At 35.4% G+C, this 15,235-nt stretch overlaps 1 protein-coding gene across 5 annotated transcripts in view; it reads right to left on the bottom strand.

Moving 5' to 3' along the window:
• LOC142339287 (inactive phospholipase C-like protein 2) overlaps positions 1-13,235 on the bottom strand; it is a 30,030-nt gene extending 16,795 nt beyond the window's left edge. For 2 of the 5 annotated variants that reach the window (XM_075389196.1, XM_075389198.1), the window contains exon 1: positions 2,705-3,102. The gene's annotated coding sequence lies outside the window, so the exon portion shown is untranslated. Of the gene's footprint in view, positions 1-2,704; positions 3,103-8,024; positions 8,181-12,879 lie in introns of those variants that run through there. The other 3 variants (XM_075389199.1, XM_075389197.1, XM_075389200.1) reach the window with 3 other exon arrangements.
• Positions 13,236-15,235: the final 2,000 nt, after the last annotated feature.

Genomic DNA, 15,235 nt, shown 5'->3' with positions numbered 1-15,235 from the left:
TATGTATGTGTGTAGACACTGTACGTCTATGTGTTCCATGCAGCTTATGCATTAACAAGAAGGACCGTATGGTTTTGTGCGTGGCACACAATGTTCCCACCTAGTAATCAATAAAATACAGTGGACTCAATTACCAAAATAGGAAGTCTATTGCAGAACTTTTTCTGCAAAAAATATTTCTACAGGATGCAGAGAAAGGTAGGTATCAACTTGTTGTACAGAAACAAGACAGAAAAGAAGAGATTTGACCAACTTTGATGACTAAACTTGCAATTTTGCGCGTGCTAATTACAAGGGTTAGAACTGATATAAATAATTAATTAACTTGACTCATATAAAAATATTTTGTTCGTAAACGTAGTGGTTGACCGTTACTTTTGCTGAATCTTTCTACTGAATCTTAATAATTTTGCTTCGTAAAAATACAAGAGTACAAACATACACATTATTAACGTGACTTTTCCCCAAAAACCATTGAAAAGTAAGCTATTTAAAAATGTTCTTGAGGTTTTCACAAGCAGAGCTTTTTCCGACACCTTAAGAAAAAACCCTTACGTAACAGTAAAAAAAAACGATTTGATGTCCTCTGTGAGAATGTTTTCATGGACAAAATTGAAAAAAAAAATTAAAAAACCAAAAAAAAACAGCCATCAAATGATGAAATCTGTTAGCAAGTTGATCAGTTTACCCTTTACTCCGCGGAGCGGCAGAAGTCAAATAATAGAGCAGAAAGAGAAATTTTCAAGCATTCCATCATTGCACGATGCAGCAATGATGGCAGTCTCATTGGTGTATTTTTTATTACAATTCAAAAAAGTTGAATTGTATTGGGGCACTGTCTTTTTTACTACTCGAAAAGGAGTATTGGTGAAGCGTCTTTTTATCGATGATTTTTTGGAGAGAATTTGAAACAGGATGTAAAAGTCAATGCCGCAAGCGAAAACTAAGTGTTAAGGTCTAACGGTGGATGGAACAAATTGCAGAGCAGAGAGAAAAGAGAGTAGTTTTCTGTACATGTCTTCTTTTAGAGGTATCAAGAAACGTACGCGTAAAAAGATTTTCGCTAAGCGAGCAAAATTTTTTTATCACGTGCGGCTTTTTCAAGGCAGTCTTTTACATTTGACCTTCAAATTTTTCTCTAAAACTTCTGGTACAATTTTTCAGTCAAAGTTGATTTTCTTAAGTATCTAAACTAGTATTAGTGCATTTGGAGGCAATTTTGACCTTCTGAAGCCAACATTACATTTTTAGATTCAATTTTCAGCTATTTTTACCCTTTTAAATTGTTTTAAGCTTAGCAGTTTATGAAGTCTTCATCAGTTTTTGTATAGCAATTGAGGAGCTGTGTGGTTGAAAATAATTTTTCTACGTCTTTGCTTTTGATGGATATGAATTTTCAGTTGCTTCTGCTGAAGAAAATTGGATAGATTTGAGCTGAATTTTACCAACTTTGTCTATTTCTTAAAATGTTTTTTTTTTAGGTTTTTGCAATTTTGTTTCTTACATTATGCATCTGAATTGAAACATTTTGGTAAGTTCTTAATTAAGAGCTATGCTATAGGTCTTGCTACTGCGAAGTGACCGTTGGAGGCCAGAAATGGCAATTTTCACGGGAATACATTTCAATTTTTTTTAGGTTTTTTATCTTTGCATTTTTATTTGTTGTATAATGTTTTTGTGCCACGCTATGAGTTTCTGACTGGTCTAGTAGAAGATGTAATAAAACTTTTTTATATAAAAATGGGTTGGCAAGTTGAATTTTACCATTTTCTAAAGAATTTTGTAAGAGTTTAGAGAATATTATTTTTCAGTTTTGTCCTCCGTCATCTACTTTCCCTTTCCTCTGCTCCAAGACCGTCCGCTTCTACCCGGCATCCTCACTGTTGTTTGGTGTTTGGTACCAGAAAACGCAGAAAAACCTTACCTTTTCCAAAAGCTGCATCTAACCACGCGATAGTTCTACTCTCTATAGTGCGGCCAAATGCTGGCTTTCAGAAGTAGCTTCCTAAGTTACAATTCGTACACTCAGATCCCAATTTAGGCCGAATAATTTTTAGCCGTAAAATACGAAATACGAGATGTTCCTAATGGAATAATTGAATTGAAAAATAATTAACTCACTTTGTTGCTTAGCATTCAATTTTTCAGAAAGATTTAACACTTTAATGTCACGCCTGGTCACTTTTGGGTATTTTTTTTACTTTTAATTACCTTAATGCAATACGAGTGTGGAGGATAAGACGGTTCAGACTAAAGAACCTGCGTTTAGTCGCCGTCGATTAGTCGATAGGCCGTCTAGCATACTATAACGATTTTTTATCCCGTGACTAACATTTGAATCGGGCCGATTACACGGTTCAATTAAACAATGCCCGCGCCTATTAAAATGGTAGCATCCTTTTGTTATATACTATGATCCACTGGTCCTGACGATGCTCCTGTAAGATCTTAAAAAGTTCTCGCAAGATCTTGTGCTAAACTGCATAATCTGAACAGATCTGGTACTATAGACGAGACACTTTGAATATAGTACCAGATTATGGGACTGGTTCCCCGGGGGTAGCGGTGGGGAGTGGGAGGGTTTAGATTATATCCTTTTATAAACTGTGGTCAATGTCAATATTACGCTCTGTCGGCTAGAAATTGATGCTCAACTTAGTTTTATTCATTCCCCAAAATATTCGCATACATGTAATTCTCTTACCATTTAACTTGAAGCCGACTCTTGTCTCGGCTACGTGGGTCCACAAACAGCTTTCGAAAAGTCAAAAATTTGCATATACAAAGGCGTCTCAAAATAGACCCAATAAGACTGCGGTCTGTTTTAAATCAAATAAGTGGAAATATTTGCATTGGGATTATAGTCTCAACTGCGTAAAAAAGCAAACAATAAAATTCTTCACAAACAAAGATTTCGCGCGAAAATAAAGTGCTGCTAATATTTCATTTGTTGTGCAAATAATGCTCTTTGAAAGAAAAAGTATTGCAGAAAACCAGAACTATGAATGGAAATTTGCTCAAGACTTGACAGTAGTTGAACACATGTTGTTTATAAAATTACTAGCGCGCGTACACCAACAAATAGGACTGTACTCATTTGTAGAGTTGTAACGCAAGGAATTAAAGGAAAATATATAGTACCACCAAATTTGAATTCATTCATATCTACCAATGCATACCACAACACGATAGAAGAAACGGCGGCCAAATATTTTTTTACAATTTGGCATGTGACTCACTTGTTTGTAGAGATTGATTTAATAAAATTTAAAATTAATCAAATCTTTTTCAACAGATATGTATTTAGAGTAGCTGACACGTTTATGGTATTACGAGGATGGTATTATGCAATCCGGCCTCCACTGTGGTAATTAAAAATGAAAGAGCGCCAAAAGAGGTACCCTGGGATATACTACGAAATTATTCCCTTGATACAGCTTATTTATTTTTAATCAAGCCTTTTCCCATGCAATGGTGGAGTACTTAGATTTCACGTTTCGTAAATTATGCATTTGCATGTTGAAATTTTGATTATAATTATATATACATTTTTTAAGAACCTAATCAGAAAAATTTTGGTGGACACATCAAAGCTAACTAAGCGTAAATAGGCGTGGTCAGTTTCTTCCTACCAATCATAGCTTAATATACAGAATGTCATAACGAGACAGCCGAGAAGTCGTTTTTTGTGCTTAAAGCAACAGACAATTAATTTTCAACTGGATGCAAAAGTGTAATGAAAAGTGCAAAAGTTTACGACTCATTGCTTCTGATGATGTCAAACGCCTCGAAGTTCCGAAGACTGTGTCTGGCTATGTGGCCGATCCGATGTATCCGCAATAACAAACTTTTTTTCAGACGTTGAGGCTAAGTTGACGCCAGCTCTTGATTCAATTGAGAGTTAAATTTCTAAAACTTTGAAAAACAGAGAAAAATTGGTTGGAGCAAGCATACTGACTATGAAGTTTTCAATCTACATACAAAATACTACTCAAACTCTGAGAAGAACATACAAGAAGCTGAATCCAGCCTTAATATTGATGATTAAAGGCATAGATTAAAAAGGGGGTTTAGTAAACGGTCGGTATGGCTACTATCTCCAGAAATTTAAGAGAGTACGATTGTTGATTTGACAAGAGAGTTGATTTAAAAGGTTATGTCTGTTTGACCTGGAATTTCCAAGTCAAAGAAGGGCTAGGGGAGAAAAGAATTAGATTTTCTCTAAAGTTGTCTGACAACCATCCTTTTTATCGAGTTTTGATGGCAGCTGTAGGCTACCAAAATACAGGCATCTAGTACTTATCAAAAGGATGCAATTATCCGCAACAAAATTTTTACCAGGTAAAACACAAAATTAAGGGTTGCACTTATAACGAGATCAAGACTGATGTGTTCCGTGGAGGTGATCGTGGTCCATCTATTCAAAGAGCTTCAAAACTAATCATCAATTGCCTGCCTCCTAATTGCCAATAATTCAGAACTGAAGAACGTCGATAAAAACTTCTACAATTCATCTCTTCATTAGTTATCTCTGGCTGCACTGATCGAACACTGGCTATTAATCAAACATGACAACACAAAAGTACAAATATAGTATAATTAATCCTGTTTTATATTTTATCATTTTTCTATTTTATCTTTTATCCTTAATTTAGCATTCTAGTGGTTGATATTGCAAAAATTTTGGGGAATCGAAAATGAAATTTTTACACCCCTCAAGTTTCTTGATTTTGAGGAATTGACATTACAGCTAGATTGATCGATGCCGTTCAGGCAAAATGTAGTTGAAAGAGATCTTGACAATTGCAGGTAATTAAATTTCCTTTATCAGTTGAATTACACAAATAAATATATGCACTGGATCCTATATTTTTCTGTTAAATAGAGGACCTGCTATTTGCTATTATTTTGACAGCAATTTTTTTAAAAAAGAAAACTTTTCCTTACTCAGAAAAACATTGGCTGTTTTATTGCTTGAAGTAAAGATATACCGAGGACGTCGATAGCATTTCCATTAAATCTAATTGCTAATCAAACAATTAGAATATTGGAACAAAGCAAACATCGAAGTCAATTTAACTCTGATGTCGGGGAAGTTGGAAAAGAATTTTTTTCCGTTCTTACCTCAAGTGGTTGCCTTTTACTGGTTTTTAAACGTTTTTCTTTAAATTTTCGACTCGTATCTATAAAGTTTTTCTGTTTTGATCAGATCAAAAATCTGTGCAACTACAAAAATGTACAAACTTTGATGGCGAAAGAGTCAGCAAACATTGAAATGGTTGTTTTTTGCCTTTTGAATTCTTATTTTTTATAAGCTCTGTATTTTGTTAACAAAGAGATTCGTGTAATCGGATTTAATTATTAGTACATAATTTATTAACAAATTTTCTAGCAATTATATTTTTTAATATAATTTAATATCACCTCTCAACCCTAATCCATGTTTTCCCTCAATCCATGTTCTTTCAAATTCTTAAGCAAGTCTTTTTTTAAACTGCAATAAAAATTGCAGTCGTTATACAAAACAAAACTAACCTCTAAAGGCTAAAAAAGATGTTTCGTCTTTTTTCTACAATGCATAGAAAAAAGTGGACTGTTAACTGACTGAAGAAAGAAGCCCGCATTGCACATATTTCACCATTTTGAAATGTTGGAATAGTATTCAAGAGGTAGCCTATCGAACTGATTCATCATTAAAACTGCTAAGCAGTGAATTGTTTCTTTATGGAAAATTTTTACTTATCAAAACACTCAGCTCGAAAATTTTGAAATCTTCTTATCAATTAATTAAGCCTTAGACTGTCAGCAATTCACATCTGGTACGACCTTCGAAAAGAACACTACAGAGGTTTGCATGCATCTAGGACAAGACTGCTCGTGCGAGCGTAGCACAGAATGTTGAAATATACCTCTCAAGGTTGTAAAACGACTTCTAAATTCTTTCAGAGAAACTAATGGGATTATCCGAGAGCAACCTATATGGAACAATTTAATTGTACTGTAAGTAGAACCAAAGAATTTGCAGTCTTTTTTTAATCTTTCATTCAGGTCTTCTTTCTTTTTTTCTAAAGATAACTAGGTATGGACTTTTTGAGTCAATTGCAATTTTGACACTTAACTTTGAAAAATCTTTTGAAACTTTTCGAAAACATATTTGTCATTTTCGATAAGCATAGTCGACGATTAGTTTTTTAATCTTTTTTGTTTTGCAATTTTTGTTTTGAATATATAACAGAAACTTCTAGCAAATATTAAGTAATTGTTCTGATTTTTTCTAAAAGTTCTCACAGTTTTTGCACTTTGCCTCTACTTAAGTTCAACATCTAAAGAAAACGTTAAAATCTGTACTTAAAAGCTCTCATTAAGTAGTAATGAGGAAAGTTCGTTATCAGTAAAATTAACGTTTTGGCCCTTTCGCTCATTTTAAGAATGTTTGAGTGAACTGAAAATGAGAATTTTTTCCTTCAAAAAAGGAGTTTCAAAACCAATCAACTAATTAGTTTTCAAATTACAGGAACCCCCCAGTCTGGTAACCATCATGTCAAAGAGCAACTTCAAAATAGAGAAGTGAAAAATAATTTTCTTCTACCTTTCAAAAACAAACTATGAACATTTGTATTAAGTTTTTCAAACTGGCGACCAATAAATTCTCTTACTAGCAAATCCTGTAGTTCATTATAATAGAGGAGATTATTTAGAACGATCTGCTCTCACAATATAAAGAATGCAAATTTCCATCTTTACTTTTGAATAACGAACTTGGTTGATTTATTGATTTCAGGACACTGGATTTTTACGTCTCAGCGTTTTTGGAAAAAACAGAAATGAACAGATCTGGCGAACTAAGAAGAATAGATTGCAAAAACAACTCCAGAGTTCAGAAATGAATATATTTCTCCGCTTTTAGTTTTACATTTTCAAAGTTGATTTCTGCTATTTGGAGAGCTCTAGATTGCCCGAAGTCTTGGATTTTGTAAAAAAAAAATGATTCGATGCAGATAGAAAAGATGGTTAGTATAATAGTTTTTAACCGGCAGGAAACAAAAAGACAGATTAAATTTTTTAAAACAAAGTTTTGAGAAAAAAAACAAAATGATTTTTTGGAAAATTTTTGGTCAAATAAGTTAAATCGTTAATTTTTGGTTTAAAATTGCAAAGAATTTGTGGTGATAATCAGATTGTCCATTAGAGCTAAATAAGTTTACTGCAAATTGGTCTGTTTGTTCTTATCTTAAATGTCATGGCAATTTGTCAACCTCAAAAATGTTCCGGCGCTAGAGTTGCTCAAAACTTCCTTTGCAACCTATGATTTTGTAAGCGTACAGCATTTGAGTTCCGGACACCTACGGTTCTTATTACGGTTAAACTTATTTCTCATATTACGGTTGAACTTACTCAAATTTTTTCTAGCCAGAATGAATTTTTGAAATCTTTGCAAATATTTCATTGTGTCAGACGTCATAGGGTCTCGACTTAGCGACGCGGATAGTTTTGTAGTGCAATTTTTTGTTATATCACTAGTTTAGCATTGTTTTTAGTTTCAGCTCTTTAATCTACTGGCCATGCATAGAATTAATTGCACAGATGTTGGAGTGCTGAGATACTTCTCAAGGCTCTAAGACATGGCTTGAATATTGTTGATTCTTACCACGAAATAAAATAATTTTATCAAGAAACATCCACCAGAAGCAGAGGCTTTATAACTAAATCTGGTTATGATACAAACTATTTTGAAGTTTAAACGCTGAAGAAAGATAAAACTGTCAAAATGAAGATCTACTCAGTTTAGAAATTTATGCCAAAGCCACAATTATGCTCTAATAGCTTTAAACTTAACGAAAATGAAACAACTCTCTTGAATTTTTCCGGCAAGACCTATGATTTAATGAACAAATTACCCGATACAGCCACGCTTGCATGAGCTATCTAGATAAGCAAGTGCTACATAAGTATAAAGATCAAAAACGTTTTCAAGGTCAAATAATTACGAAAAATTGTATAAAATTGAAAGAAAAAGTACTCACCGGTGAAATAATAAAAATTGTTCTTAAGTGAAGGTAGATGGAACCGACACGGAAGCCTAATGCAGCAGACAACAAAACTGAGTATGAACAATATTGATGTATTTAAAGTTGAAAAGTAATTCGCAATTAATCACAACGAGTGTTATTCAAGGAGCTCTTCTTGTGAAGTGATTGTGGAATAATAATTTTGCAATAACGCCTCGAGGCGGCAGATGAGTCACTGTAGCCATTGCTAGCCATACCACACGTTGTACTCCAATATCAATACTACCACTACTACCATTAACACTTACTCGATCTCACACACGCAGCTTTTCGCTCTAGTATAGGAGTAGTAAAGACAAGAGATATAGTAGTAATGAGATAGAAAGGGAGAGAGAGAAAGTAATACGTCAATGATTTGTGTGAATGTAATTATGGATTACTCTCCTAGGGGGTGGGATAACTCACTCCCACGCAACGAGCTCCAAATACTTCAATTTACTATCCCAGTTGAAATCTGACATGAAATCCAAAATTGACGTCATTTTAGAAGACTGCAGACACATCCTTGATAAAAAAAATGAACTAAGAAAATTATCACAAATTTTTGCGTACTATATGAGTTCAAATGTCAGCTAAAATTGAAACTGCACGAACGCTAAATGCACAAAGATTGTTGGATCTTTTCAACAATTGCCCCCCCTTTTGCAAAAGGGGGGCCTATTCTTGAATAGAATTTAAGCGAGCTATTTATTAACCAATCAGAGACGACTAATAACTTTCCACGCATGCACATACTATTAAATTGAATAGAATAAAATACAGCGTGGTATAGCAATTAGCCGAACCGGAATACAAAGCGATAAGAATTTCCGACTGGCGGGTCGGTGGGCGCGCTTCGCGCGCGTCGCGGCTTCGCCGCGATAACCGACCCGCGATTTCCGGATTACATCCCACAGCGCATGAGAGGCATGGCCATGAACAGCGGTCCGCAATCGCGCTTAAACTAATATTCGGCTATCTAAAGTGTAGGCCAAGTAATATTGTGGTAAAGTATAGCACAAAAGGGGAGGCGATTCTCTACTAGGTACCAAAGGGGGGGGGGGGGGGGCAATTGTTGAAAAGATCCAGATTGTTTTTCAAAAAGTTATGATTACAAAGGATCTCTTTCTGCGAAAAGGAACGTTGCATATTTCGGTAGCTGTGGTACGGTCAAGTCCAGCAAAAACATATTGCAACACATACACTGTGGAACCGGAATTATATGAATTTTTAGCACTCTTCACCTTCACCTTTGAATATCATGAAGAAAATTGACTGCATTTTAGAAATGCGTTCTCAATCCTATTGGAACTATCAAGAAGTTGCTGTATTTAATGATTGAAAACCGGAAATGTGAACTGAATTGGTTACAAAGTAATTTTAAATATTAATTGTAATTTTTTTTCATTCAATTCCCTTTGTATAAGCGGGGAAGTCCAGAACTCCAGAAAAAAGATAAGTTTCGCAATAATTTTCAGGGTTCCTATGATTTATAAGGGTATAAAGCTGCCACCCAACTTTTCAAAGATTGCCGAAAGGCAGTTGTTCAGTACCCCATAATTTTGTTCAGAAATTGTCATTTTATGGGATATGAGCGGCAGAAAAAAATTCAACATTAATACCAGACTTCTGTTTGCTAATCATTGCAACTGACACCAAAAGAGGTGTATATGTGAGTGTTTTTAAATGCGAGCTGGTCTGTGTTCACGCTCACTTGCCGGTTTAACTATGACTGCTCCACAGCCACATTCGTGGGTTGTGGTACGCTACCAAGGCCAGTTCTGCTCAGCCCATCCAGACCAATACCTGCTCCGAGCAGTCCAACTTCGGTCGCGCACTGGGGTTTTAGACCAACTTTGAGTGCACGCTGCGATTTCTAACCATTTTTGGGTGTTTCAGACCGTAGACACACCCATCTACGAATGATATTCAAGGGTCAAATATTAAGCAAAACAAACCGAGAAATTAATAAACTCTTGTGATTAAGTTTGACAATTCATGACTGTTTGTGCCAGTTTTTCACTGTGTATTGTACAAATTAACAAAATTGTTAAAAACTTTCGCTGAGAGCTCGAATTTTTTTTCTAGCGAAAAGCAGATTATTCAAAAAACCTAGATTGACAAAGAAACTAAAACATAAACCGACTAATGTCGAAAGAAGTGCTCTCGAACGACAGGCGAGGTATTCAAATTCAGGGGCTGTAGCCTAGATAGAATTTTGTATGCGTGCAAAAATCGTTAACCACGCCAGGATTCAAACCACGGACCTCCCAATCCCTCACCAGAAGCCGTACCCACTCTGCTATCAGACCCTTTTTTGATATGAAATTGAATTTATATTAGCAACAAGCTTCAGTTCGGAGTGAGAGCAATAGAGATCACTCAAAAATGAAGAACGAAAGCGTGAAACATAGCCGGCAGATTGCCGGAAAATAGCCGTGATAGACGCTTGTGGCCTTGCATGAATTGAAACCACTAAAGAAATAAAATAGACAGTCGACCACCAGTCCTTTAATAGACCACTAGACTTTTCGGGTTAGATTCGTACTCTCAATTTTATGACACACACGTTCTATAAGAGCCTTTTCAGAACTGATATTCGAAATCAAAAACTCAAGACTAATACTCAAGAATTAGGGCATATAAGTTTGGCACTACTTAGATGCACACTATTGATCTTCAACTAGTAAATGTTAAGGAAATTTAGAGTTCCATAAGTGAGTTCAGAAGTCATTTTTTTTGAGTGAGGTAAGTCACGCAGTTGACATAAAAGCAGAAATGACGTCACGCGCACAAATTTTAACTGCAGAGCAGTAGAATTCACTGAAGTCATTGCAAAAGTCAATTCCAAGAAGTCAGGTCGTAAGAATCATCGATGGAGACGAAGAATTAAACGAAAAACTACGATGTCCCCAATAATAGCCGCTATCGCTTCCCGGCTATTGAAAGTCACTTGAGAAGTCAAAGAATGTTCAAGAAGAAAAAGCTCACAGACGATCAAGCGAAAAATTTGCATGAAAAGACCCGACAGGTTTACAATAATTGCTACGAACTTCGTTCGAGAGCAATTAAAAAGCGGGATTTGAAAGACATGGGGAAATGAAACGCAAAGAAATTCAAACAGAACCGACTAAACGTAGGAAGAATTGCTCTCGAACGACTAGTGAGAGCTCTAATCAATTGCAGCCTGCTTCAGTCGGGGGGAGGCTTAAATGGGACTAAGAAGTCCAATAGTGGGCTTCAAATAACCACATTAGAGGTTAACATATACCACTATTCAGATTTAAAGTAATAAATGACACCAGTTTGGGCGCATTTTCATTTGACTTTTAGTATTAAATTGCCGCCGATTGAGTTCAGCTGCTTGAAATTGTGATTGAGAGAATTTTAGATCACGCGAAACGCAAAAAGTCAAGGGCGTAAAAGTCACTCCAAAAGTCTAAATTGTCAAGCGAAAATTTTGAATAAAAAAGACACACACGTTTACAGTAATTGCTAAGAACTTCGTTCAAGAGCAATTAAAAAGAGAACTATGAGTATGACCTTTGTCATTTTGAGCTTTTGAGGGAATTGGCACAAGTGATTTAATAAGATGTGGTTCTCGACCACGGAATTGCTGATTTGAGCCACGCACCTCAACTGGGAACTATGTAAAATAAAATAACTTCTGATGATCTTGGAAGTACGCTGAAGACATATTGAAGAACATCGAAACAAAATAGAACCAAACATCTATTAGTTGGGCAGAGCCAAATCGTTAATTTCCACTCTGATATCCAAATTTCTGAAACGATACCGATCAAGAATCTCAAAACGTGTCAAAAAACAGCCAGTCAAAAGTATTTGTAATGGTTATTTGTCTGCGATTTGTTCAGGGACAGAAAATGTGATATTAACTTTTCGGCTCGCTATGTAAAGTTGTGGATTTATATATTTTAATCGATAGTTTAATCGTACATTAGTTTTTATTGGCGATAATTGATGTCGGTTAAAAATTAAAGTTACCGGATATGTCACTGATTTAATTTTTCTATTTAAAATCCCTTTTCGTCTCATCAGTTTTGCATCACTTTTCAGGACTTTTGGAAAGTGTTTCTGCATTTTTGAAAATGTCTGCACGCATTTTATGCAATGAATTTCTCATTTAAAAAGTGAAACCAGCTCTGCCAATAGTCACGCCACTCGTGATTGGGGAAACTAAGTTTTAAGATGCCAACAAGGATTTTTCGCTTCGAAAAGCGTCCGAAATATTTTTAATAAACATTTATTAACAAGTAATTTAGGAATTGTTTTCAATCATCTCGATCTTACAGCGCCTGCGGTGATTTTCGTCTAAAAAAGGGGTGCACAGACAAAACAGTCCCAGGCAAAGTATTCCTGGACTATTTTGTCTGATGATATTTTGCTATTTGTGACTGTTCTGTCCGGCACTAAAAGAGTACCAAACAACAAAACATCGATACAGAGATAGATAGTCCCAAAAAACCAGACAAAAAACAGTCGCAGACGAAATAGTCGTAATTAACCATGGAATTGAGCATATGCTCACCAATTAGCAAACGAACTCCTTGAGTTACCTATAAGTCTTCAATTGAACAAATATAAAGCGTATTACAACACAGGTCTATATCAATTACAAACAATGCATTGACAAGCTTAACGCTTCACTTGCTTGTAGATTTTATAAGCTTTATTTTCGATATTTCTTTGCGATTATTGTGTCCGCTTTTATTACAATTATAATGTAACGTTTTGTCCGGACAGGCCATAAAACTTGTTCACAGTAATTAAAGCTTGCCCATCTTGTAAAATAGGTGCCTGTAAAACTTACCTCAACTATGTTCCAAATAGACAACACTAAAGCTGCTTCCACGTCTTCTGTTTCCTCATCATTCGAGCGTGTATAAATCCAAAACATAAACAAAAGACATCCGAAATGGCCGCAGTTGATCCATTTATTTTGGTATTCCTCTAAAAGATGAAAAGCAATAAAGCGCTATAGTCTGTAAATAGAGCAACTAGCGCTTGAAAGTGTCCAATTAAGACTCATTCACTCTTTTGTTCATGCTTTACACCTGGTCAATTCAGTCCACCTTTTAAGTGTGCGCCCCTTTTGTTCAGACAAGTTGGGGCTACTCAACAGCAAAGGTCAAACACCTTTTAGAACAAAAACTATATAAACAGGCGCTCATTAAGAAAAGTAAACATACAATTTCAGCTCAAATAGAAACCACAATTGTTCTTTATGAACCATTATGGCGTAACGAAGCAGTTTATTAAGTACTGTTTTGAGGCAGAAATAGACACTGAAATGGGGGGGGGGGGGTGAAAAGGATAGGAGATCAAAAACAGATGTTTGTTCACTCTTTGACAACAAAAGAGGATAGACAGTTGAGTGTTTGAACTGCTAAGTTGTTCATGTGTCAAAATAGTGAACGCCTGGTGTTGAAATCGAGCCTCCTAAGCCTTTTAAAATCTACCATTTGTGTGACGCACATATCTAATGGTCAAAAAATTTAAAGAAATAAAAAAAAGATTTTATCCGATATTAGTGCAAATATACAGATAGGCTTATTGATTTATAAGTTTACGAAAACTAACCAATAGAACAAAATACACAACTTGAAAATAATAGGGGTTAAGAATCAACGATCTGAATTAAGATTAAACGGAGTTGCTTAAAAGAATTACACTCAAGTCGATCACTGATATTTTTCGAAGTCAATCACTGATATATGTTCGCCGGTGTCAGGACAATTTACCCAATTCCATTTTACCCAATGCCATTATACCCAATGCCATTTTACCCAACCTGCCATTTTACCCAATGCCAACTTACCCAATTTACCTCCTTGCTAAATTAACCAGAACGACTATTTAGCCGACTATAATATAAATGGCCCGTGGGACTTGATATGAAACTATCACAACCGAACGTGGGATTAGTCAATTATATAACTAAATGGCCCGTGGGACTTGATATGAAACTATCACAACCGAACATGGGATTATATTGTCCACAAATATTTTAAATCATCCTTCTAATAGCGACTGCTAATTTGTAATCGGAAATTGAACGAAAAGATCAAAGAGCATTGGGTAAGTTGGTATTGGGTAAAATGGCATTGGGTAAAATGGCAGGTTGGGTAAAATGGCGTCGGGTAAAATGGCATTGGGTAAAATGGAATTGGGTAAATTGTCACGTAACCATGTTCGCCTTACATATATAAACTTGAGAAAGAGGCTCGCTAATGTGCGATGGCACATAATGTTCCGACACCGCTCATCCACAATCTTCTCTCAATTATCTACCAATGCAACGATAGACTGCGTCTAAAAACGTAGTTAATTTTATTTAAAATTTAATAGATTAAAAAAAGGATAGACGTCTATACAAAAAGGGGTTCACACAAGCGAGATCAAATTTCTTTATTTCACTACAATAAAAACTCTAACATACTAAACGACAGACGAAATCAACTCTAATGCTAATGCAATTTCTGAAGTATCAGGTGGACTTATTATCAGGTGAAGAACTAATTTTACCAAAAACTATCAGGTGAACAACTAATTTTACCAAAAACAGAAAATGAAAGCCAAAAATCAATATCTATCACGCTTTCAATATAAATCTCAAGCTGAAATATCTTTTCAGAAACAGATGGCCTCCACTTAAACTCGATTGGACTTTACATTCTCAATTTAGATTTATAAGTATGACAAGCATTAGTGCATTTACTTATTTTGAAAGACCAGCGTTCATAAAATAAAAATAAATTTTGCAGTAAGGTCAACAGAACCCTAATAGAGACAAGATATTAGAAAAATAAATTACTGTTGAATGCAGTTCATCATGACAAAACATAACCGACTAACGTCGGAGCAAATTGCTCTAAAACGACCGGCGAGCAGTTTTCTTCAGTAGCTAGCTACGGTTTAGTGAGCCTAGCTTTAGCTTAATTGAAGGGGTTTCAGGTTATCATAGCAGGAGGGGGTATGGGGGTTCTAAGAGTACTTAATGACCTCCGAGCACTACCTGTTTATCCCCGTTTTAGAGGACGAAGAGTCAAATGGGTCAGACGAAAATTCGGTCAAGCAAAAAATCTCAAAAAGAAGACCAACAGGACAAATACCATTGCAACAAACTTCGTTTGAGAGCAATTAAACAAACAACTGCCTACATTCCC

Source organism: Convolutriloba macropyga, chromosome 5, assembly GCF_964194025.1.
Source record: "Convolutriloba macropyga chromosome 5, txConMacr16.3, whole genome shotgun sequence".
Taxonomy (NCBI): domain Eukaryota; kingdom Metazoa; phylum Xenacoelomorpha; order Acoela; family Convolutidae; genus Convolutriloba; species Convolutriloba macropyga.
Note: the sequence above shows the minus strand (reverse complement) of the source record. Positions and strands in the feature narration are given on the sequence as shown.